Source organism: Canis lupus, chromosome X (genome assembly GCF_048164855.1).
Source record: "Canis lupus baileyi chromosome X, mCanLup2.hap1, whole genome shotgun sequence".
In the NCBI taxonomy this organism is placed as follows: Eukaryota; Metazoa; Chordata; class Mammalia; order Carnivora; family Canidae; genus Canis; species Canis lupus.
Window position 1 is genome coordinate 67,005,032 of NC_132876.1, and position 25,825 is coordinate 67,030,856.

General features: G+C 37.2%; 1 long non-coding RNA gene across 1 annotated transcript; it reads left to right on the forward strand.

Annotated features, from left to right (window-relative positions):
• Nucleotides 1-560: 560 nt before the first annotated feature.
• Nucleotides 561-24,301, forward strand: LOC140627957 (uncharacterized). The gene is made up of 7 exons (XR_012026435.1): nt 561-2,235; nt 3,674-3,769; nt 14,689-14,903; nt 15,166-15,426; nt 15,793-15,922; nt 17,198-18,975; nt 23,937-24,301. It is a non-coding gene; the product is annotated as an uncharacterized lncRNA (long non-coding RNA).
• The last annotated feature ends 1,524 nt before the right edge of the window (nt 24,302-25,825 follow it).

The following is a 25,825-nucleotide window of genomic DNA, read 5'->3' on the forward strand; positions in this document are numbered from 1 at the left end:
GACCTCAGCTCTTGGACAGTTGATATGCACCACTAGCAATGATGGGACCTATGTACCCCCTTTGTATATTTTAAGGGTACTAGGGCCCCTCTCTTTTGGGCTGTCAGTGGGCGATTATCTATGTTCCCTTCTGTTAGATTTAGGATAATGTTCCCTTAAACTCCCTTTGCATTACTACAGGGGTTGCTGACCACACAAAACTTCCCCTGGGATTGTTAATGGGCACAATGCCATTAGCAATGGGTTTTTCCTTCCTGGCCTTATTAGGCAAACACTCCCATCTGCATGGCATAATAGAGTATAAACATTGTAATATGCCGAAAACTTGTCTGTCAAATAGTAACTCATATTACCTCTCCTTTTGTATTGCTCCTATGTATAAAATTCCAAATAAGTCCTGGTCTTCCCTTTATCTTCCCTTTTCCCCACGCTCACGCTTGGACACTTCTTATGGACTATTCTCACAGTTTCAAGTGTTCATGTATTCAGCCATGAAATAAGATTGTCCCCCCCGCCTCCAAACCCCTGCCCCTTTTGCATTATTGCTGGGGAATGTTTACTGGGTAAGGCCCTTCTCTTGGACTTAAAACATTAACAATCCCTGCTGTCATTGCCTTACCCACTTTATATTGCTGTAATGCCTCAGTTGCACCTTCCTTGGTCCCAGCCATCAGACATGGACCCCTCCATTTTTTTGCATTACTTCTGAGTAGTGCTGACTACCCAAAGTCCCTTCTGTGTTATTAACACAGTGCTGATTATCACATTTTTCATCTCATCAGCCCAAGATTTTCCTACCACTTTGATGTTATGTGCAGCATTGACTACCAAAAGCAGACCTGAATTAGGTGGATGGGCCTTCACTCCTTTTTCTGCATTTGTTAATGATCCTGATTCCAGTTGTCACATTCTGGGACAGGAACTGTCCCTGCCCACCTCTGTTACTACTTTACTGAGCAAAATGCTCAAGGCAAAGTCAGGCCTAGAAAGGTGGATTGCCACTCTTTATTTTGGATTTCCAATATAAGTATCAGTTGAAAATTGTCTACCCAGGAAGAAAGGTTAGCACCTTCTGTGCATTCTTCCTTCCAGAGCAGATTGCCTGGCCAAGAATCTCTCTTCTCTTGTATATTGCTATTTTACAGTGCCTGTTGCTAGGTACAATAAAATGCTGTTTGCAAGATGGAATTTTTATTTATTTATTTATTTATTTATTTATTTATTTATTTATTTATTTATTTTTGCAAGATGGAATTGTAAACCTGGTCATTTAATTTTCGAAGTCCAAAAACCCATTTATACCGTGTACCTGATGACCAGTGTCTCTCATTTTACTGAGGGTGGTGGGTCTGTGGATACACATTGTGAATATTCCCAAGAGTTCTAGAATAGAACTCTTAAGACATATATCTTTAGGCTCTACCACCATTTAAAAATCATTATTTGGGCTTTACCACCATTCACTTTTAGAAAAACTACCTAAACTTTCTAATCCTTAAATTTCTTCATCTGGAGCATCAACCTCCCCACCCTACTTATTTAAAGAAGATTGCCGTAAAAGAATGAAATGAGAGAACATATGCTGAGGCACTTTTGAAAACCATAGTTCACCTTGATTAATGTATTACATAAATAAAATGTATCCTGTTTAATTCTGCTAATTTAAAGTAGCTGTAGCGGGATCCCTGGGTGGCGCAGCGGTTTGGCGCCTGCCTTTGGCCCAGGGCGCGATCCTGGAGATCCGGGATCAGATCCTGCGTCAGGCTCCCGGTGCATGGAGCCTGCTTCTCCCTCTGCCTGTGTCTCTGCCTCTCTCTCTCTCACTGTGTGCCTATCATGAATAAATAAAAATTTAAAAAAAAATTAAAGTAGCCGTAGCACTACACTGAAGCAAGGACTTAGAAATGATGGGACCAATTTCCCTGTTATGTATTAAAGGAAAAATAAGCCAAGATCTAATCATTCTTCTGGACATACATTTCAACAGTGAGATAGCTTCCTGGTAAAATGAATAATATCCTAGCCTCTAGTGTGCAGGGTGTGGCAGAGAAGTGTCTAATATGGAACTGCTGAAGCAAATAACTAGTTATCACAACAGCAGTTCTTTGTAATCACTGAAAAAGAATACTATTCCTCTGACAAGGATGTCAAAAGATCCGCCCAGCTCAGGGTTGCAGTATGCACTACTAGCTCCTTGGACAGCTGTGAGAAGAGTCTCTGGCTCTTTAGAATACTGTAAGTACTACTTTGTAGCTATTAAGTAATCTTTCCCCTGTTCTATTTTCTTTCTCTTAAATGCTAGTGTAGAAAAGTCAGAGGGTCCTCCTGTAAGTTTCCTTCCTTGTTCCTACCTCATCTGCAATTATATATATTTATATGTATATAAAATATATCCCCATATGAGTTAACAGATATTGTATACCCTGCCCTATGCTAGGTCACACTGAAGTGAGGGGTAGAAACGATGTGGTCCTATATAACCTCATTCTTGCGCTGGTGTATTGCTGAGGAGCTAATATAAGCACACTTGAAATACCTTTAGGAAATGATAATCAAGTGCTACAGTGTGTGAATTGTAAGTTATAGAGTTTTAAAAAGGGAGCTCACTAAGGTTTGAAGTTAGTTGGATAAACTTAAAGAGTGAGGTGGGTTTACTTTATTGCAGCAATATATGTAGTCCAGTTGGTTTATTTTAATGTAATTTGTAATTATAATTATTGTATTCTCTTTTGGAAGTATGAAAAGTGAAGAGATAAAGCCTGTCTGTCATATTTGGCTATATGACAAGGCTGGGAAATTGTTCATTGTTAAATCTCATTACAAGCTTGAATTTTTCAAGGTTCAGGGATTGGGGGTATAATTTTGATATGTTGGCTTTTTGTATCTTTTTATTCTATCTCTGCTACAAAACAGTAGTAATGCCTGTTTAGTTTGAGATATTTATGGAACCTGTTTGGCAAGAAGGCAATAGAGAAGTGTAAGTTTTATAAGAAACCCATGACATTGCCTACTTATGGAGTTAATTATACCCTTTCCTCTTCACCTTTGTCAATGGATACCTTGGTAAGCTTAAAAGTTTAGCCTCCCTGATGTAAAATAGAGTCCAGCTGAAAAAAATATTAACATGAAACTTGAGACACTTTTTTTGGTGTACATCCATGCATCCTGGCAAGAATAAGAACCATATTAAGTGGGGCATGTCTTACTGCTCATTTTAATTCATATCCATATTTCCTCATGGCTCCTTTTCCACCAGTATCTAAAGACATCTCCTTGGTCTTACTGATTGGGGGCAGTATACAAATGGCCATGAGCCTTGGAAATGTGGTCTATGCCATTGTTTCTCAAACTGAAGTAATTTGTCAGGATAAAATGCCTCTTAAAGGAACATTTTTTGAGATACTAGAGAATATATGTTTTGAGGAACACTGACTTAAAGTTATTTGAAATGTAAACATGTTTTCCAGTTTTAAGGTATCATTATTAAAGATATACAATATTTTATATAATTTATATAGGATTTAGGAATCCATGAGGATATATCCACAAACCCCAGGGTTCTTATCGCCCCAAATTGAGAAACACTGGTTTATGCCTATGAGATCTTTTATTGTTACTAATCAAATTATTCTGTATTAATATACAACTATATTTTTTGGAATTTATTTTAAAGGGATGAATTCTGAGCTGGTTCTGTACCCCCATTCAAGAGGAAGGATGGATCAATTTTAAGTGGATTGAAGCCTGCAACAGACAGCATCATCCAAAGGTGAATCTTGGAGTTGTATTTCAATTCATTGCTTGAGATAAAGTCTAGCATTTGTAAATGGGATGCTCTGGAAATGTGGACATCTTCAAAATTGAAATAATCCTTGTGTTAACTCAACAAACTTTATTGGGTCACAAACTGGAATAAATAACGAAACCAAAGACATGATTCCTGTTAAGGAGGATGCCAAAATGAACAGATCATTATGGTGTTGGGCAATTTGATGTATACTATAAAAATGTTGGGAAATTCTATGGGGCACAGAGGAAGAGTGGAGGAAACACAGTTACTGAATAAAGTGATGGCTAGGGGATTCCCTTGGTCAGTTTGCTGATAGAGTACATAAGCTGAGGGCTTACAAACACTAAGCCAGTAGTATTTCTTGCTTTTTGCAAATGCATTTTAATGAAGCACATATTTTCTTAAATAGTGATCACTTTTTAAGATTTATTTATTTATTTATTCCAGAGAAAGCAAGAACATGGGGGCGGGGGCAGAAGGCAAAAAAAGAAGAGATAAACGCAAGCATATTCCACTATGAGCACAGAGCCTGACCTGGGTTTTTTCTTTTTTTTTTTTTTAATAATAAATTTATTTTTTATTGGTGTTCAATTTGCCAACATACAGAATAACACCCAGTGCTCATCCCGTCAAGTGCCCCCCTCAGTGCCTGTCACCCATTCACCCCCTCCCCCCGCCCTCCTCCCCTTCCACCACCCCTAGTTCGTTTCCCAGAGTTAGGAGTCTTTATGTTCTGTCTCCCTTTCTGATATTTCCTACCCATTTCTTCTCCCTTCCCTTCTATTCCCTCTCACTATTATGTATATTCCCCAAATGAATGAGAACATATAATGTTTGGCCTTCTCCGATTAACTTATTTCACTCAGCATAATACCCTCCACTTCCATCCACGTTGAAGCAAATGGTGGGTATTTGTCATTTCTAATGGCTGAGTAATATTCCATTGTATACATAAACCACATCTTTATCCATTCACCTTTCGATGGACACCGAGGCTCCTTCCACAGTTTGGCTATTGTGGACATTGCTGCTATAAACATCGGGATGCAGGTGTCCCGGCATTGCATTGCTTCTGCATCTTTGGGTAAATCCCAAGTAGTGCAATTGCTGGGTCGTAGGGCAGGTCTATTTTTAACTCTTTGAGGAACCTCCACACCATTCCATTGCACCATTTCACATTCCCACCAACAGTGTAAGAGGGTTCCCTTTTCTCTGCATCCTCTCCAACATTTGTGGTTTCCTGCCTTGTTAATTTGCCCCATTCTCACTGGTGTGAGGTGGTATCTCATTGTGGTTTTGATTTGTATTTCCCTGATGGCAAGTGATGCGGAGCATTTTCTCATGTGCATGTTGGCCATGTCTATGTCTTCCTCTGTGAGATTTCTCTTCATGTCTTTTGCCCATTTCATGATTGGATTGTTTGTTTCTTTGCTGTTGAGTTTCATAAGTTCTTTATAGATCTTGGAAACTAGTCCTTTATCTGATAGGTCATTTGCAAATATCTTCTCCCATTCTGTAGGTTGTCTTTTAGTTTTGTTGACTATATCCTTTGCTGTGCAAAAGCTTCTTATCTTGATGAAGTCCCAATAGTTCATTTTTGCTTTTGTTTCTTTTGCCTTCATGGATGTATCTTGCAAGAAGTTACTGTGGCCGAGTTCAAAAAGGGTGTTGCCTGTGTTCTCCTCTAGGATTTTGATGGAATCTTGTCTCACATTTAGATCTTTCATCCATTTTGAGTTTATCTTTGTGAATGGTGAAAGAGAGTGGTCTAGTTTCATTCTTCTGCAGGTGGATGTCCAGTTTTCCCAGCACCATTTATTGAAGAGGCTGTCTTTCTTCCAGTGGATAGTCTTTCCTCCTTTATCGAATATTAGTTGACCGTAAAGTTGAGGGTCCACTTCTGGATTCTCTATTCTGTTCCATTGATCTATGTGTCTGTTTTTGTGCCAGTACCACTGTCTTGATGACCACAGCTTTGTAGTACAACCTGAAATCTGGCATTGTGATGCCCCCAGCTATGGTTTTCTTTTAAAATTCCCCTGGCTATTTGGGGTCTTTTCTGATTCCACACAAATCTTAAAATAATTTGTTCTAACTCTCTGAAGAAAGTCCATGGTATTTTGATAGGGATTGCATTAAACGTGTACATTGCCCTGGGTAACATTGACATTTTCACAATATTAATTCTGCCAATCCATGAGCATGGAATGTTTTTCCATCTCTTTATGTCTTCCTCAATTTCTTTCAGAAGTGTTCTATAGTTTTTAGGGTAATCTATATCCTTTACCTCTTTGGTTAGGTTTATTCCTAGGTATCTTATGCTTTTGGGTGCAATTGTAAATGGGATTGACTCCTTAATTTCTCTTTCTTCAGTCTCATTGTTAGTGTATAGAAATGCCATTTCTGGTCATTGATTTTGTATCCTGCCACGCTGCCAAATTGCTGTATGAGTTCTAGCAATCTTGGGGTGGAGGCTTTTTGGTTTTCTATGTAGAGTATCATGTCATCGGCGAAGAGGGAGAGTTTGACTTCTTTGTCAATTTGAATGCCTTTAATGTCTTTTTGTTCTGACCTGGGTTTGATCCCACCACCATGAAATCACGACCTGAGATGAAACGAAGAGTTGGATGTTTAAGTGACTGTGCCACCCAGGTGCCCCTAGAGTGAGTCACTATTTTTTTTTTTTTCATGGATTTGGGGTCAGAAGGAATGAGATACTGGCAAACTTCCAAGTAAGTTCTGAACTGAGAATAAGAACACCTAGTATTTGATTCTGACTTCATCCTTGATCAATTCACCATACATTGAAACTTCAGTGTCTAGGGATGGCTAATGAATTAAGACAGAGACTTGATTATCTCGATCCCTGAAAATGATATTTTGTCATTTGGAAAATTGAAGGCATTTAAGGTTTTTTTTTTTTTTTTTGGCATTTCTCTAAGTGGTTTTTATGTTTTCATTTCTGACTTTCTTCATTATAGAACCTTAATATACAGGATTGGAGGAAGTTTTCTGACCCTGGTTTTGTGCATTTTTTCCCATATCCCCCTTTAGTTTTTCTATGTATCTTTCTGTAACTTATCTACACATTTCTCTAGCCACCTCCCTAAATTGTAGAAGATAATAAAACCTAGGGTTGCTATGGCTGAACATTCATAATTTCTTTTCAGGATATCTGGGCCCTGGTTAGCAAGTGTATACCTGCACAGGAGTTTTTGACTTAAGTAAAGAATTTTATTTTATTTTTTTAAAAATATTTTATTTATTAATTCATGAGAGACCCACAGAGAGAGAGGCAGAGACATAGGCAGAGGGAGAAGCAGGCTCCATGCAGGCAGCCTGACATGGGACTGGATCCCGGGTCTCCAGGATCACACCCAGGGCTGAAGGCAGCGCTAAACCGCTGAGCCACCTGGGCTGCCCTAAGTAAAGAATTTTAAAAGTTGATCTGCTAAAATATTCTTATTTGTGAAAGTGTCCTGGGAGAATTGTTTTGCCAGCTTAAAGAGAAGAAAACTTATACCTCAACTGAGTGTGCTGTTCCCCAATTCTTATATGTTTGGATTGCAAAGACTTGATGTGTATGGTTGAACAGAGCTAATGCCTTCTGCCCCAAGTCTTACAAATTGGCTTGGATGAAAACTTGATTTATTCAATACCATAGTTTTGAGACATACTCTAGACAAATAGCACTTAACACTGGTGTCCCTAGAAATCAAACTCAAGTTGGATCTCAAGTATATGTTTGAGACTTAGCTGATCCACTGAATTTAACAAGTCAAACTTCAATGGCCATGCATCGTTATATATCATTGTATTTATGGCTTTGACTTGGCTGCTTTTATTGGTGATTTAGGCTTTACTTCATTGCTCTCTTCCTTGACCTTTCCAAATTAGAACACTGAGATGTGGAATGTTAGGCTCCTTGTATACTCTGTACAAATGAGTTTGATAAAGAACTTTCTTTTACTATTGATTCTTATATTGGAAATCAACTTTTGATTTCTTCATGTTAGGGTGAGAGATTGAAGCAAAATTTAAATTTTACCAGTGCTAGATTTCTTAGATGATGGGTAGACTTAAAAATTATTTTTTTGACCAACTTGAATGCTATTCTAGTTTCCCCAGAAATAATAGAAGCTATGCAGCAGACCCAAGTGATACCTTTTTATTGCATAAAATATATAATTGAATGCTTGTAACTTTCAAAATAGGGATATGGCTGGGAGATCAGTGTATATTACTGGGTTTTATTATAAAGTGTCTATATTACCTAATCCATAACTCTGAAAACTTTTAGCATACTATATTTTTACATTACTGGATCTCATAAAATATCTAGATTACTTTAATCCATAGCTGTGATAACTTCTGCATACTGTATTTTGTTAGTATGCTTGCCATTTTATAGTGTAATTGGTATGCTGTTACTCATAATCTATATATCATTAGAGTTTTCCAGCCCTACATGTCTCCTTTGACTGAAAACTGGCTATAAATCACTGCCTCCGTTTTATAATGGATTGAGTAGGTCCTTCCATATGGTCGGTGGATGAACAGGAATAAGAGTTTAAGTTGCTAATTTGAATAACTTTTTGATATTATGAATTCTTAATATTTGGGCCTCATGTTTCAACTTTAAAACGGACTACAATTAAATCTCTAAACAGAAAAGAAAAATCAAGTCTTTAGGTCAGATTTGCCAACAATGATGATACCTACTGTAGCAGAATCTGGAAAACAGAATTACCAGTTCTCAGATTCTATTTTGCTTGCTTTAAAAAAAAGCACCTCAATATGTAAGTCTTCAGAATCTATTGGCAGATTTAAAAGAAAAAACTTTCTTATTTTAGAGGCTTACAGAATGGTTTTGAAGATAGTACAGAGAGTTCCTGTATACCCCGCACCCATTTTACCTTATTGTTAACATTTTATAGTACTATGATACATTTGTCACAATTAGTGAACAAATATTGATACATTGTTGTTAACTAAAGTCCATACTCAACATTTTCTCAGTTTTTCTCTAATGCTCTTTTTATGTTCCAGGATCACATCCAAAATACCACCTTGCATCTAATAGTCATATTTTCCTTAGGCTCCTCTTAGTTATGACAGTTTCTCAGACTTTCCTTATTCTTAATGGCATTGACCATTTTGAGGACTAATGGTCAAATATTCTGTAGAATGTCCCTATATTGGAATTTGTCTGATGTTCTTCTCATGATTAGACTGGGCTTGAGTTTTTGGGAACAAGACCATAGCAGTACACTGCCATTCTTCTTTTCTCAAGTACATACTATCAATGTGACATATCACTGTTGATGTTGACTATTATCATTTGGCTAAGGTACTGTTTGCCAAGTTTCTCCACTAAACATATAAAATTATTTTTTCCTTTCCCATACTGTATTTGAAGGGAAGCCACTATGTACTTAAAGAATGGGAAGTTGTGTTCCACCTCTTTGATGGTTAGGGTCTACATAAGTTATTTGGAATTCTTCTGCACAGGAAATGTGCCTTTTCTTCCTTAATTTATGTACTTATTTGATAATTCATTTATAGCAATATGGACTCATGAATATTTATTTTATATTTTAGATAATAATTCATTATTACTTATTTTTGTTCAGAGTGTTCTAGCTTTGGCCTTTGGGAGTTCTTTCAGTTGACTCATTGAACACAACCCCATCCTTATTGAGCATTTTCTTACTTTCTGACATTACCAAGATGGTCTAGGCTCATTTGTATGTCTCTTATCCCAGTTTCTTCAAGGAGTCCTGATTCTTTTTATTGGAGAACAGTATTAGAAATCAAGATGTGAGTGTTATGTGTGCTCATTGCTCCTGGGTGTCATGGCTTCAAAACCTTCTGAGTTGATGAGACTGAGGAAATATACACATGGATATTAACTCATATGCATGTATTTATTAATATTTATATATGTAATCTTCATTTTAAGATAACCATGGGTTTATACAGTTGTTTCCAACTCTAACCCATTGCCCCATGAATTGTTATAGTCTCCTCTCTTTGCTTATCTGTTACTTCCCACTCCCAGCAGCCTGGCTTTGTTGGGAGATTTTTTTATGTTCATGTAGGGTAGATGAGAACATTGACAGTTGCCTCTATGGGTTGATTTAGGGAGATTTTAGCTATAGATTGATTAAAAGCTCCTGAAACTAAAAATGACTGTTTTATGCTAACTGGTTGTCCTAGTTTTGAAACATAGAATAGGTTCCAGAAACAAACCTTTCTTAAAAACTAGGATCTATCCCAAAATCACATTTTGCCCCTCATTTTCAGAATAAATTGCTTTGATACACTTAGGTAATCTGTTCCTTGGTTATGCATTTATTTTCTCAGTTTTTTCTGATAGTTAGAGTACCTTGAGAACACTGAGGTGGGAGGGAGGAGAAAGATGTGTTCTTATGTGAGGTAGGGAAAAATCCATTTAGTGAGCTCCAGCTACTTTTCCAAAGTACTAATATAAGATTCAAGGAGTAGATTTATTTCTTGGCAACATGTAATTCAAATGCAATTTTCAACAGTTTAATTTTATTTGATTTTATTCAAGCTAATGGGTATGCTGATTTTAAAGTGTTCTGATTAATGTCACAGGTATTGCATATAGAGTAGTAGCAAAATAATATAAATCTGTATTGGGCATAATTTTAATATTTATGTCAAATATTTGAGACACTGTTTCTGAAATCTGTATAACAAGTTTGACAGTAGGGAGCTGCTGCCTCACATTTTTTCTTTCTTCCTTCCAAAATTTATTATGAACATCTTCAGAAAAGTTGAAAAATTTGTTTAGTGAACACCAACATGTTCACCCCTTAGATCCTACGATTACTATTTTGCTGTAATTTGATTAAACTTTTAAATAAAAGATTTTATTTATTCATGAGAGATACACAGAGAGAGATAGAGTCAGAGACAGAAGCAGGTTCCACATAGGAAGCCTGATGTGGGACTTGATTCCTGGACTCCGGGATCATGCCCTGAGCCAAAGGCAGACACTCAACCACTGAGCCACCCAGGCATCCCATCTCTCTTGTGCTTTTTTAACGCCCTTAACCAAATTACCTTTTTAAGCTGCTGTAAGCTCTTGTGTACTGCATACCAATGCTATATTTTTTCATATGGCACAAAACCCATTTATATATTGTTTTCCTCTGTTCTTTTCTTTAAGCTCCAGGCAACAAAAGTAGTACTGCTGGCCACCAATCTGGCACTGAAATTCTTCTTTTTAATGTAGTCATCTAGATGATCTACACTGTTTTATGGTGAAATATAAATATGGTAAAAAATTTTATAGAAACCTCCTATACCCCTGACTAGCCTTGCCCATATCTCAGGGGCAAAAGACCTGAACTGAGAGACAATCTGGGTTTAGGTACTGGCCACCTACTTACTTGTTGTATAAATAACATTGATGGAATCTCATCTTCAGAGCTCCCCAGTTTCTTTATGTAGAGAATGAAATGTCTGATTACATGATCATAATACCCTTTTTAGCTGTGATGGTTCTGTGGCTTGGCAGTTTTGGAGTACTTGAATCAGCGGGCCAGCTATGCCACTTGGTTTTTAAGTCTAATGTATGTTGACATTTTGTTCAGCTATGAGATGAGTGATCAGCAGTCCCAAAATTCTTGTCAATGAATAAGGAACTCTAATACATGGTTCTGTATCCGTTCCAAATGTAACCATTTTTATCTGGCCTTAGATTCCCTCTTAGGGAAAAGGAATCTTCTTGAATATTTCATCACTATAATAACAAAACTAGAAGGCTTTGATCTAAAGCAACCATACTCTGTAAATATGGTTCAGAGTGGCTCAGAAGATCTGAGGAGACTGTGGAATAGTCATTTCCTTTTAGGTATCTTAATTAGGGTGTGTATAAATGAATTTGTACTTCAATCCATTAATTTAAAAATTCTTTCGGTACATTTACTTGTACATAGAACGTCCATTTACCATCATTAATGGGGTTTCAGGAAAGAGCAGACTAAATACATATAAATATGTATGAACTGCCATGTTTAACTGGAAGCCCGAATTTGGGAATAAAGTATCTAATTTTAAACTCGATAAGGATGGGAAGCATGTTGCCAAGAGATTTTGAAGCCCATTGAGCTCATATTGAGAACATCATAGAACACTGGTTTGGCGTCACTGTACATCTTCTCTAGAGAGTAGAGTTGAATAAGTGATCTTTCACATACTGTTGTTAGAACTTCTTTGATATTTATATAAAGGTCTTTATAATGGGAATTCCTGATCAGGAATCTGGAAGCCATACCTGGTACTTTACACACCATAACAAAGTGCCTTCAGGATTGTGTACTTGGTTTAGACCTGGCTCAGTGAGCTCCTATCCTATGGTAAAGGCGACTAGCCAATTAATAAAAATGGTCAAGGCGATTGTACTGTGAGGTAATAGTGGCAATTGGTCTGCTACCTTGCATCTTGGTTTCCACAAGAGGATGAACTTTAGGTTGTAAATTTGGTCAGCCCTTAAGATGGATATTGCTTTGACCCATATTTGCATTTCATTTTTCTGCACATGCCTAATCCTTCTGTGATACTGCTAGTACTTGATCTTATAAGACCTTAGGGAGACCAAACAGGCTAAAGAGGAGAGATAGGTTATGCCAATATGTAATGCTTTAGGTTAATGCTTCCAATTTCTTTTGTTGAAGATTTCTCAGCAGTTCTAGTGTCCTCCTGAGCTTTATCTTCTCAAGGAAATTCCGAGCATGTGAAACCTGAGGATTCCAAGTAGCTGTAGCAGTTTCACATTCAGCAGATCTTTCTTTTTGAGAATTTGGATAAGCTTCCAAATAATTTTTAAGATGATGGCTTTCAGACCACCTGGAAAAAAAAGATAGTTTGGGAAGCTCATCATTGTGGGAATTCCGTCTTTAGCTTTATGGACTTAAACTTCCTGTTTAAATCTACCATTTAAAACAGCATGGACCAGTTTTTATCAAGTCCTACAGTGGTTTCATTTTTTTGCATATCCATATATATTTTAACTTTATAGATGAGTTTGGCCTATTATTTCATTTATTCTTCAGAGCTAGGCTCCAGTGAAGTCTGTAAGGGCAAGCACACTTGATCCCCATTTCATAAACAAAGAACGAGAGATGCAAAACAATATATTACTTCCTTTCACATCTCATAGCTACTTAGAAAAGACTGAACAAATCTATGCCTTCTGATTAGCAGGCATTGAAATTATTTCCACTTTTCTCTGGCAGACTGGTAGTTAAGTGTTGAAGATTTGTTGATGCATAGTACCAACTCAATATATGTCATAGCCCTGTTTTGGCAGGCCCAATTCTATTGTCTTTGTCTTTGTCTTTGTCATTTCCTTGTTTTAAAAAGTTGAGGATTAGGGCGCCTGGGTGGCTTAGTCGGTTACGCCTCTGACTCTTAATTTTGGCTCAGATCATGATCTCAGGGTGATGAGAATGATCAAGTCCTACATTGGGCTCTGCACTGGGCATGGAGTCCGCTTAAAATTATCTCTCCCCTCTCACACTACTCCTCCCTGCTCTCCTACCTCTCCCCATTCATTCTTTCTCTCAAGAAATAAAAAAGTTAAGGGTTTTTAATTTGAAGAACCATAAAATTGTTGAGAGGTAGAATAACAGAGACCCAAGAGTCTGTGTAAGCTATTTACTGGTTTCCTAGCTTTCTGTATATTGTTTTTCCTTTTGCATATATTTGCTTAGCTGTTTTACTTTTTTATTTTTAAAGATTTATTTATTTATTCATGAAAGACACAGAGAGAGAGGCAGAGACACAGGCAGAGGGAGAAGCAGGCTCCATGCAGGGAGCCCAACATGGGACTGGATCCCGGGTCTCCAGGATCACACCCTGGGCTGAAGGCGGTGCTAAACCGCTGAGCCACCCAGGCTGCCCTTTACTGGTGTTTTTTTTTTTTTTTTTTTTTTTTAAGATTTTATTTATTTATTCATAGAGACACAGAGAGAGAGAGAGGGAGGCAGAGACACAGGCAGAGGGAGAAGCAGGCTCCATGCAGAGAGCCGGACGTGGGACTCGATCCAGGGTCTCCAGGATCACGCCCTGGGCTGCAGGCGGCACTAAACCGCTGCGCTAACGGGGCTGCCCCCCCCCCCTTTTTTTTTTTTTAAGATACTGGTGTTTTATATGTCTTTAACCATTCTTGATTTCTCTGAAATCCTGGGACTGTGGTGCCCCATTTATATAAGCTGTTCAAGAAATGTACTATGTAGATTGAGTAGAAAACAGTTTTGTTTACCTTGGCAATATTCTAGCATCTTCTTGCTTGCCATACAAGTTACAAGGGAGAAATGCTATAAAACTAGATGGAGAGGCACTCTCATTGAGGTAGATTGCTCAGTTCTTAAAATAGTGCTTATAAAAGAAACCTGAGGCAATGTGAAGAAGAATTCTTAACTCATGGGGTCAGATCACATGGGAGCTTTTGACTTGATGGCTCACTTGGTTGAGAAACTTCTATTTTCAACTCCTAGATTTCTTAAACCTCACTATATTTTATGATAAGAATACCAGGGTATTAATAATGCACCTTCGACAAATGCTCATCAGTGGAGACTGGAGAATAAAGCACAGTATGGGAATTCTGCTGATTTATTCAGCTCTAAATTGCTCTTTGAGATGAGGGGAAGTTCAAGGAACGGAGCTGGAATGAATAGAAGAATTTGCATGTTGCTAGGCTCATAGCTAGGATAATAGAGCACAATGCAGTTCTAAATCTTCACCCCTCAATCCATCTGAAGAAAAAGTCAAACACAGTTTAACTACTAGTTGCTAATTGGGAGAGACTTTCCTGGTGTTCTGCATTTCAGTAACTTATTTTTCTTTGATCTCTTCTCCAGATGTTCCTCAGAAGAATAGGCTTGTTGCTCTACAGTGTTAGTGACCCGTTCCCTTTGACGATCCCTAGGTGGAGATGGGGCATGAGGATCCTCCAGGGGAAAAGCTCACTACCACTAGGCAACAACCCTAGGCCAGGAGGTTCTACTACCAAGTTTTTTCCTTGGGCCCAGGGAGGAAGATGAAGTCTCAAAACAACCACCACACATTAGAGGTGGTAAGTTGTCTCTAAAGGCATGGTGAATAGCTATTAATTTTGATCTTGTATTACATTGCACTTAGCTTTCCACTGAGTTTGCTTCTGTCATTATCAACTGTGTCTGCTATGGTAAAAATAGCTTCCTTACTAACCTGGGAAGTGACTGGGTGTGAAATGGGTGAAAATAATATTAAGAGAGTAGCAGGCTGTATGAGTTAGGATGTTTACCGTGGGACTAGTGTGTGGTAGAGACTTACAGCTAAATTGTTCTTTCTTTTAGGAGAGCATGGGCAGTAACTGCCATGTCTGTGACATTGATCATGGTCAGATCGTCATTTTGGATCCTTGACCCCAAAGTCTTTCTTGAGGCCCCGTTGGAGAATTTTGACAATCGTTTACATACTTCAAGATACCTTAGGATGTCTTTGGGATAAAACATGAAACAAGCTGTTAGAGAAGATAAATAGGAGTTATATCATTTCTGCTGTACTTGATGATTGATGGAGCCTGACCAGAAATGGCATAAAGTTTCTATTGTCAGGTAAGACTTTGCATACTCTAGGGTAGTGATAAGAGAAGCTGATTAGGGGAATGTAGGCTGGAAGATGGAAATGACCATTCAGTAAGTAGTAAAACCTTGATTAAATAGATTTTGTACATACTATTCAACTAAGAGAATAAGACTATGATTTGATGGTGTTTCTAGTGTTATTAGGCAACACATTTTTCTGTCTTTGCCATAGTTTTCTATTCTGTTGAATAAAAGCTTCAACTTTATATGTTTCTAAGCATTGTACAGGCATTTTCTATAGCTCATTAATTTGAATCTTCTCATAACTCTTGCATAGTAATACTCAGTTAATAGTTGTATATGGCACTTATATGGTTTCCTTCTCATTTTTTATAGCTCCTGATTGTTCCCTTTTTATCTACCAAATCATTGTCTCCCAAAAGCAGTGCAGAGGGCAAGAAAGTGGAACATATCAAAGGAAGATCAACATGCCTGGCATGCTAGCATTTTAGAACATCAGAATGAAGTAAGTTGTTGGTGTTGTAATCCTGTGAGTATTATTAGAGCTCATAGCTGTTTGTTCTAGGTTTGTATGGGATGAGAGATGATAGTCTAACAGGGAGTTGGTATCCAATATGAGATCTAAGGATAACCATTAAACCTATATTACCAAATGGGTTCACTGAAGCAGCTCAAAGGTACTGCAGTCTGCATACCAGTTGCGTTCAAGTAATTGAGTCTCACCATGTCTCTTCTTTCTCTTCACTGCATAAATACTTTGCCATTCTTAGAAGCCTAAACCATAGAAACCTAAAACAAAAAAGTGTTTTTTGTTTTTGTTTTTGTTTTTGTTTTTTTGCTGAAAGTGTGGCTCTTTCTCACCTTCTCTTGTGAAAGAATCTATCTGCAGTTAAGATTTACTGTTAAAGGAAGCCCAGTCTTTGAAGCTGCCATCATACTTGTGAAGCATGTGAAAATGAAGTTAGTTTTTTAGGGGATGGGGAAAAGTGAAGATATAAAGGGAGAGGATTGACTGGGTGCTCTAAGGGTCCTTTTATAATTAGATATCTGTGGCATCTTGTTTGGTTCTTTTGGAAATCCTTGTAAAGAGTTGAAGCAGAATATTAAAAGGTACACTTTCTTTCTTGATTTTATTTATTTATTCATGAGAGAGACAGGCAAAGACACAGGCAGAAGGAGAAGCAGGCTCTATGCAGGGAGCCTGATGTGGGACTCAATCCCGGTACTCCGGGATCACGCCCTGAGCCCAAGGCAGACCCTCAACCACTGAGCCACCCAGGTGTCCCAACACATTCTGTATTTAAATCTTCTGCCATTCATTAGGTGTATGGCCTTTGTCAATCTAGAGTTTTTGGTTAGACTTATATGTGAATGTTAAATGAAATCATGTATGTATATACAGTGTTTAGTAGTCTCTGGCCCATGGTAAGTAAAAGATAATCCAAGAAATTTCATAAATTAATTTGACACAATACAGGTGACCACTTAAATCATCTAGTGGCAGACAGAGTTGCATGTTTTGGTTCTATTTAAGAAATTTGTAAGGTAAAGGTTTATATGTAGAAAACATCTATGCTGTTGTTGGTTATTATAATGATTATTACTGTTAGTAATATAAGTAGTATTAGTACTAATAATAGCTTATTTTAATTATTAATGCACTTTTTGTTGTCTTCTTTTTGTGATGCTTCTCATATGCCTCTGTGTCCCTTACTGTATTTTGTCTTTACTTCTTTCTTTCTCTGAATGTCTGCCTTGGCTTACCTCTTTCACTCAAAAGTGTGTATTTCTTTGCTTGTCTATTTCTTTTTTAAATCTCTTTGGTTGTCCTTCTATCTAAAGTGTGTCTTAGCCATTCCTTGATTATTTTGTTAGTTTCGTCTATGTGTATCTTTGTCTCCTTTTGTTTTTTGTTCCTAAGAGTGGTCTGTGCCTTGTCTTAGATGTCTCTCTCTAGTTTTTTCATTTTGTTTCTGATTCTCTTTGCTCTCCTAGATCTGGCTCTTCTTTCACTATTCTTCCCTTCGTGTCTCTGTGTCACATGCTGTGTCCTTTTTGTTTATTTCTTGTTCTGCCTATACCTCTCTTCTCTTACTGTTGTGAACTCTGATTGTCTTCCCTTCCTCTTCATGTTGGTTTGACATTTCACCTTTTCCTCATTCTGGGCTTCCCTTTCTGCTTTTTCTACTCATTATCCCACATTTCTCTTTTATATGTATTTTTTTCTGCCTCTCTTGGGGGCAGTTTTCTCTCTTTTCTCCTGATCAGTGTTTCTTTGTTCTTTGTGACTTTCCATTTCAGCATTCATCTCTGTTCTCTTCTTTCTTCTCTGCTTTCCCCCTTCTGCTTACCTTTGAGTATTTCAGCCTTTTTATGTGTCTGTGTTTACCCCCTTTGGCTTTATGGAGTCCTCTTGAGTCCTTGCATATTTTGTGCATTTCTATGGTCACGTGTGTGTGTTTGTGACAGAGGGGTTTCCTAACCCCTTCCCAATAGGAACTGAGTGCCAGCTATCAAAATAAGCATTGCAGAGCTGTTCATTATGCCAGGACACCCTATGAGATGATCTAAGAACTATGATGGACAGAAAGTGGAAGGCCCATAATGGATAGAAGGCCCAACGTAAAATAAAGATGGTCTGAGACTTGTGGCCTGAAGACAAGCATGGAAAACCTGTGTTTCAAGATAGATGGAATCCTCAGGCTTGAGACCATCATGGCTCTGGCTATGATTGAAAATGGTGGCCCTTGTTGGATAGAAGACCTGTCTGAGTTGGATGGAAAGTTCAAATCTTGAGTTAAATAGGAGTTCAAAGACCCAGAGTGGGAGACTGAAGGCTTAAGCATGGGGACTAATGAAATGTCTGAGACCTAAGACACAAGGTCTAAGTGAGATAAAAACCTAAGATCCAAGGATGGAAGGCCCCAGAGGACTCCTGCCTTTCTAGATGGACAGAAGGCTGAAGAGAAAGATATATCAAGACTAATCAGGTGGGCAGCTAGAAGCCCATGACACAGAATCCGGGAAGGAAAGAAGCCCCAAGACCAGAGGAAATCCTAAGATGAGAACACAAAACACCAGCTTTTTTCTGTTCCTGTCCTCCCTACTGATGGACATTTTCAGTTCTCCCTTTCCAGTTCTTACATTTTCACATAAACCCACTTGTTGTGAGAAGCCCTTTTTGATGTTGCTATTGCCTTCAGGAGCCATATCTTGAGATTGGCAATATTATGCTTGGGCCAGTCTTAAGCCAATTTTTATCACAGTTTTGAGCCATTTATTAAGTGTTTATTTTTTAAATTTCCATTTCTCTTCATCTCTACTTCTGGAGAGAGACATATAGGTAACATTGTATTTCAGTTCTCCCTTTTCCTTAGAAGCTCTAGGCTGATAAGCAAAGGCAAGCGTCAGGCTGTTGGGGGAAAAAAAGTGCCAGGCTATCTAGAGAAAATGTGAAGAGATGTTCCAGGCCAATGAGAAGAATTAGACAAGGAGTACCCAGATATGCCAGCCTGTTGAGAAGCACCAGCCTGCAACACCTTTCTTCTTTGCTCTTGGGTGAGCGGGATTCTTGGGGTTTGGGATTCCTAGTGATGGTTATAAAATTGGGCCTGGGACAGAGTAAGGCCCCAAGGAGACAGTTTGAACTCCCTGCTTATAGTAGTGGCCTAATAATTTGGGAGATTGTGCCAACACTGCTTCTGGGTTTAATACCCACCTCTAGGCTTAAAGGTGAGAGAATTTGGGAAGATTGAGCATGTTTAATCCTTTACTTGATTTTTTTTTCCTACCTTACCATGAGAAGATAATTATAAGTAATTGAGAATATATGTGAAAGCATTGTAACACACAGAAAACACAAGGCATTCTTAGTAATACTATATTGGCAGCCATGCACAGCTAACATTTAAAGTGCACTGTCAGTTGTGAAGCATTATATAAATCAGGAGTCATCATACCCTTTCCATAAAGGGTCAAATGGTAAATATTTTAAGTTTGTGGTCCAAATGGTCTCAGACATCTTTTTTTTTGTTTTACAACCCTTTAAAAAGGAAGAACTATTCTTAGCTTGTGAACCAAGTAGATTTGGTCTGGCAGCCATGGTTTTATCACCTGTGATGTAAATACCAGGGACAATGTGCTGAATAATATTTTTTCTGGGTGTCTGTCCCTATGCTAGGCACTAAGGATACAATAATTATTGATGATCACACCTTGGTGACCTGAAGAAAAATATGTGAACGTGCTTTGTAAATTATAAAGCACTTAAAGGTTTATGAGTTTGATTTGATCAACAAATACTGATTACATAGTAACTCTATTCTACTGTACTAGACACTATAGATTCAAAGATTAAAAGAAGACTGAATAAAGTACTTTGTCAAGTCTGTAATACTATGCAGAATTGTTTGATTAGGAATTGTTTGATAAACGAATAACTCCTGTATTTGTGGCCATTGTGTTTCTGCTGCTCTGGTAATTTTAAGTAAAAATACAGTATTCCAGGTAGCAGAGAAACAAACACATGGAAACTGCTTTGAAACCATAAGATACACTACAAACACAAGGGATTAAGCTATTGTGAGCACTTAAAATGTGCCAGATACATGCTAGGTGCTACAGATTGTCAAAGGGAGAAAGTGTTATTATGGAATTAAAAATTTCAGATCATGAAGGGCATATTAAAGTGTTTTAAACTAAAGCACTATATAAATACCAGTGGGTTATATGTTTATTAATCGATGAATATTATCTTTTACGGGCCAGGTACTGTTTGAGTACTGTGAAATCCAAGATAATGCTCCCATGTAATAAGAGGTAGGTTTATGTCCTAGACTAGTTAGATGTAAAGAATTAGATATTGTTTATTTTAATCAATCAAGGCTTTACTGGGCATATCTAAATTATCACCAGTGTATTTTCCTAGGTGACAAGAAATTAGAATGATTGAGAATGCCCTTGCACTTTCTTTCTTTTTTTTTTTAAGATTTTATTTATTTATTCATGAGAGACCCAGAAAGAGAGAAACAGAGACACAGGCAGAGGGAGAAGCAGGCTCCATGCAGGGAGCCTTATGTGGGACTCAATCCCAGGATTCCAGGATCACGCCCTGGGCTGAAGGCCGACACTAAACCGCTGAGCCACCCAGGTGTCCCCACCCTTGCACTTTCTGGAGTGCTATATAAGTGTAAGATATTAGCTGTTTTCTGTGTGAATAAAACCTTTCTGTGAGATAGGCATTTTCTCTACAAAATTCTCATTTTGTGCTTGACATCCACTATGATGAAGGTAGTATGAATAGTTATACAAACTGAGGGTTTAGGTACTTGTTGAATTAATGAATATCCTCAGTTGCTTAATAGGTGAACTCATTATTACAGGCACTATAGAGATACACAGACTTAATATTTCATTGTGCTTACAGTTGAAAATAAAACAATATATGTTAGTATTTTGGGAAGTCTACAGCACCGTGTAAGTTTAACTATTTTCTAATTCGGTGCTGAGTAGTAGTATAAATTATATCACAGTCATCATTATACTATGAAAAAAGTTGAAAATTTTTTAAGGAAGAATTGTTAACTATTGAACACTCTGAATATAATATATAAAGGATTAAATATCTGATAAATGTAAAACTGGATAATAATTGTCTATTATGTGCCAATCTCCTTGCTAGGCATTGGGAATGTGAAGATAAACCATCTTTATTGTTTCCTGGGTAGCAGCAGATAATGTATAAAATAAATTTAAAAGTTCTTAAACTGCCATACATATAAGAAATACCTGATGAATTATTTATTATTTATTGATTATTTACCTTCTTTTATCCCCAGAGATAGCGGCTAGGGATGTAAAAACTCATTATCAGAGATCTGTGTAAATTTATAAAGCCTCGTGTTCTATAAGGAAATAACTTGGCTTAATGAGTGATTACTGGTTACTTTCTTTAAAAGAGCTTATTTAATAAAAACATGGGAAAAATGCCATTGTGCCAGGCAGAATGCTAAATGCTGAGCTCTGTGGAAAGATAAAATCTCAGAAATGTACTTGCTCCCAGGCCTGGCTGAAGAGATGGGAAATATTTTTAAGAAGCAGGGTGTTACAATCCTCTATCAGTCTTTAAAATGTTCAATGCTGAAGGTGGAGGTGAATTATTTCCACCTTGGCCTGGCTTGAGTCATTAAAGGAGTAAAAATAAATCACTAAGGTTTGCTTTTAGATTCATTTGATATATACATCATTTTTTATGTGGAATACATCATTCTAGATCCTAAGAGAATTGAAATGGGCCAAGTTAAGAGCGCATTAGAATAAAGATTATAGATGAAGATAAGAAAATATCATTGAGTTTTGAGTAAATATTTTAATGCTTATGTTCTGGAAGGTATTATGCTAGATAAATTCGTTGAATGGGTCTGGTCCAGAAAACCCATGGACTTGTCTTGGAGATTAAAAAAATAGAAAAATAAGGCACATGGTTCTTTTAAAATTAAATGAAGACATTACTCCTAGTTCTAGAGAGTCCCAATGTCACATGCTCATTGACCTAGTTTGAAGCCAGCAGACTGATAAAAGGGCACCTAGGGCTTACCCTTGAATTAATTAATTTACTATTCTGTTTTTATTATAAATGAATGACTTAAGATGAGAATTGAGATAAAACAACTAGTTTTAAAACATTTGCATATTGGCCTGGCTTAGAGTCAGAAAGCACCTTGAGCAATAGATTTTTTTCTAGATTTTCCATATTTTGTAAAAATTTATTGACTGAATAAAGTACTGTTCTGAAATGGTGCAATTGAAGAAATGTAAAGGTCCTTGACCAAAATGTAATTTAATCTCATTAGCTTTTGGTGGAAACATAAGAATAAATTTAATAAGAGAATGCAGTTCTTTCATTAGTTGAAAAAACTTTTTTTTTTTAAAAAACTTTATTGAGCAGCTGTGACATTAAGACACTAAGAATAAATGATCACCTTCTCTTTGGCATGTTTTGTAGAGTAGGAATAAGAGAGGACTTTCTATTCATACAAACATCAAAGAAGGTGATGTTAAATTGGAATGGATCTGGTATGAAAGGCACTTAATTTATTTTGGAGATTCAGTAAAACAAAACAAAACAAAACAAAAAAAATGGAATGAAATTCTTCCTTAAATGGAAGTGTCTCTTTCAAGGCATTCTCTTAATTGCTAGACAGAAAACAAAAAAGATCATGACTGAAAGAAAGTTGATTTTTTTTTATTAGCTTAGAGACTAGAATATGAGAGGTTACTGTTCATTTCTTCATTTCTTCATTCTACAGGGTTGAGTGCCTGTTATGTATAAGGTGTTTTGCTATATTCCCAGTTTGCCCCAGAGACAAGAAAAAAATGAATGCTTTCCTAGAGAACATTTAAACTTTCCTTTTGGTTTGTTTTGTGGTAGGGACATGGCTCAGTGCTTAGTACCTTAATAATGTTGTGGTTTTTAATTCCTTTTCCATGTTTCTTTTAGTACTCTGGCCACTACAATAAGCAGGGTTTTCAATTGAGCTAGCTTTTTAAGTATCAGGAACTTTCCTTATAGTAGACACTTTATTTTTACCGACCCATCCCTCAGGAAAAATGGCTGTTTTTGTATTAAATGTTGCCATTAAAATGGCTTTTTTTGTATTAAATATTAAAGCCACTGCTGGGCAGGAGGAGGGATGACAACTAATTCCCAATCCCCAGTCTCACTGGTAACAGCCTTGAGAAAGCACTCATACTCAGGCCACAATTGGTTTTGAAATGCATTTACCAGTTTTATCTGCTTTTAATTCTTTACATTTTACATACTGACAAATAAACACTGCCTAAATAGATCTCTTTGAAGAACGATCCTCAGATGGTACATAACATAATGGGAGAGACATGATTTCTCTTTTGCAACAGCTTTGCAACTTAACCTTTAGAAATCTCACCATCAAAACATGTTTCAGGAAAGGATTTCTTAGAGTGGAATTATGTCAGTGAATAAAAATAGCTTAACAATTTTACCATGTTTAATTTTTAAGAATAGAAATTGGAAATAATTGGCAAAAATTTGAGGTAAACAACAACAAAAAATTCTCAATCTAGGCCTAACTGGGTTTTGACCTTTTCTATTTTTAAATCACTCATAGAGGGTGGGATTAGGAGGAAGAGTGAAAGAAAAGGTCAAACCAGTCTCTAAGGGCAGCCTGCTTGTGCTTTGGATTGGTTTTAAGAGCATTACTACTTCCAAATCTAACTAGGGGATTGCCTTTTTTCAGTTTAATGCAATTCCAATAACTAGTCATTGTTGAGATGAAGACACAGTACTTTCTCCCCACTCATTTCTATAAGTTTTTGAGAAACATTTTTGGGCTAAATGGTTATCAACTAAATACTAATGTTTGGCTTTTAATATGTGGTATTAGCTGGATTCTGTAACACTTGTATTTTCAGGTTGGGGTTGGGGAATGCATTATTGGAAATTGGAAAGGAGAAAGTAACTAAAAGCCTTCCTTTCACAGTTTCTGGCATCCTAAGACTACCCCTACTGATAAGGATAAGAACATGCTGTCATCTGATTTTTATGGCATAAATGAAATTGAACAAAACAGTTTTTTAAAGGAAATTGCTTCGTCTTTACCTTTGTACCTAAAAGGGAATCTATGCCAATACTTCGATAAGTGGGAAGACTTATGACTGGACTTATGACTTGGACTTATGAACTGATGTGAAATGCAGAACCTTTGAGCTTTAAGTGTTTTGAAGATTGAAAAATCTTGCTCAGCATCAGTGACCACAAAAACAATCTAAAGCCATCTACATGTCACAACTGAAACAAATTGGGGAATGTGTTTTCTAATGTCAAATAAAATGTAATGTTTTGAAATTTTTGTATTTTGATGTGACAAGTTCTACCTCCGTGTTCCTAGATACACTAGTAATCTCATTTTTTTCCTACCTTAATCACCCAGCTTGGATAAATGGTTTGAGGTCTCATTTGTTTATTACTTCAGTTGCTTTGGCCAGGGATACTGAGATGTACAACCTAATAGAAAGATGTGAGAAGCAAAAAACTATTTAGGTACCAGGGTGATACAGGAGTAAGGCATAACAAGACTTTTTCTAAGGATGTGGAAAGTAGGATGTATTCAGGAAGGAAATCACTATAATTAATGAATCCTGACTTAGTCAATGGATTTTTGGTGTTCGTAGAACTCTGAATGATTAAATACTGTATTGTTAGATTGGTGACTTCACAGGCATATGACTCCTTGCAGTGCTTACAGGCAGGAGTTTCTATTCCTTTTTTGACAAATACGGTCTTTGAAGAAAGTCTTAAGTCCTTATGGGCCAAGTGAGTTCAGCACATGTGCGTGGAGAACTCATTATAACCTTGTAATACATGAGTAGGGTGTCAGGTGATAAAATTGACACATGTCATGGTGTGTTGCTTCTGAAAGAGAATGGACCTCGGTAATCCTTGCTGATTTATTTTCATTTCCCTACAGGGCTATTTCTGTTGGACAGGGATAAGTTGGTGGGGGAAAAGTGGAGAGGTTAGGAAAGAGTTCCTCAAAAAAAAAAAAAAAAAAAAAAAGAGTTCCTCCTGAGGTTATTCTTGGGTGTCTAATGAGGCTTTGACTTCGTTGGCAGCTGATTCCCTCATGGGCTGACTTAACCAGTCTTCTTGTCATTTGCTCTGCTTACTCCTGGATTTGTGGTACCATCAGTGTTCAAAATTCTAAATTTCCTCTCCTCATATGGAGAGGAAATGAAAAGCACCATATATTCTGCTTAATGAGAAGTTGGATACGGCAATTTTAAAGGGTCAGCAGAAATACTTAGAAAATGTTAAGGCATATGGTAGTATTTTCCAGCTTTTGTATTTTCTGTGGGAAAAGGGTGAAGTGATTTATGTGTGTGCCTGGTCGTGTTTTGTTCCAGGCCAAAGCCACACCCATAGATTAATTTGTCCCTCTTGTCAGATTGCTATTTTACTCTTGGTTGGAGAAGTTTTCCTCAGTTATTTCTTTGGAAAAGGTAATGTTACTGGGACTAGTAGACATAGGCAACCTTCTACCATTTCGGTTTAAAAGTTGTATAATTAACGTTGGGTCTAAAATTGAGCCAGCCATTCTGTTCACAATGAGTAGGCATAAAAACTGCTAGTTGTAGGAGCAACTTTTATTTATTTTTTAAAAATTCAATTAGCCAACATCATTAGTTTCAGATGTAATTTTTTTAAGGATTGTATTCATTTATTCATGAGAGACACAGAGAGGCAGAAACCTAGGCAGAGGGGAAAGCAGGATCCCTACAGGGAGCCCAATGTGAGACTTGATCCCAGGACTCCAGGATCATGACCTGAGCCAAAGGCAGGTGCTCAACCACTGAGCCACCCAAGTGTCCC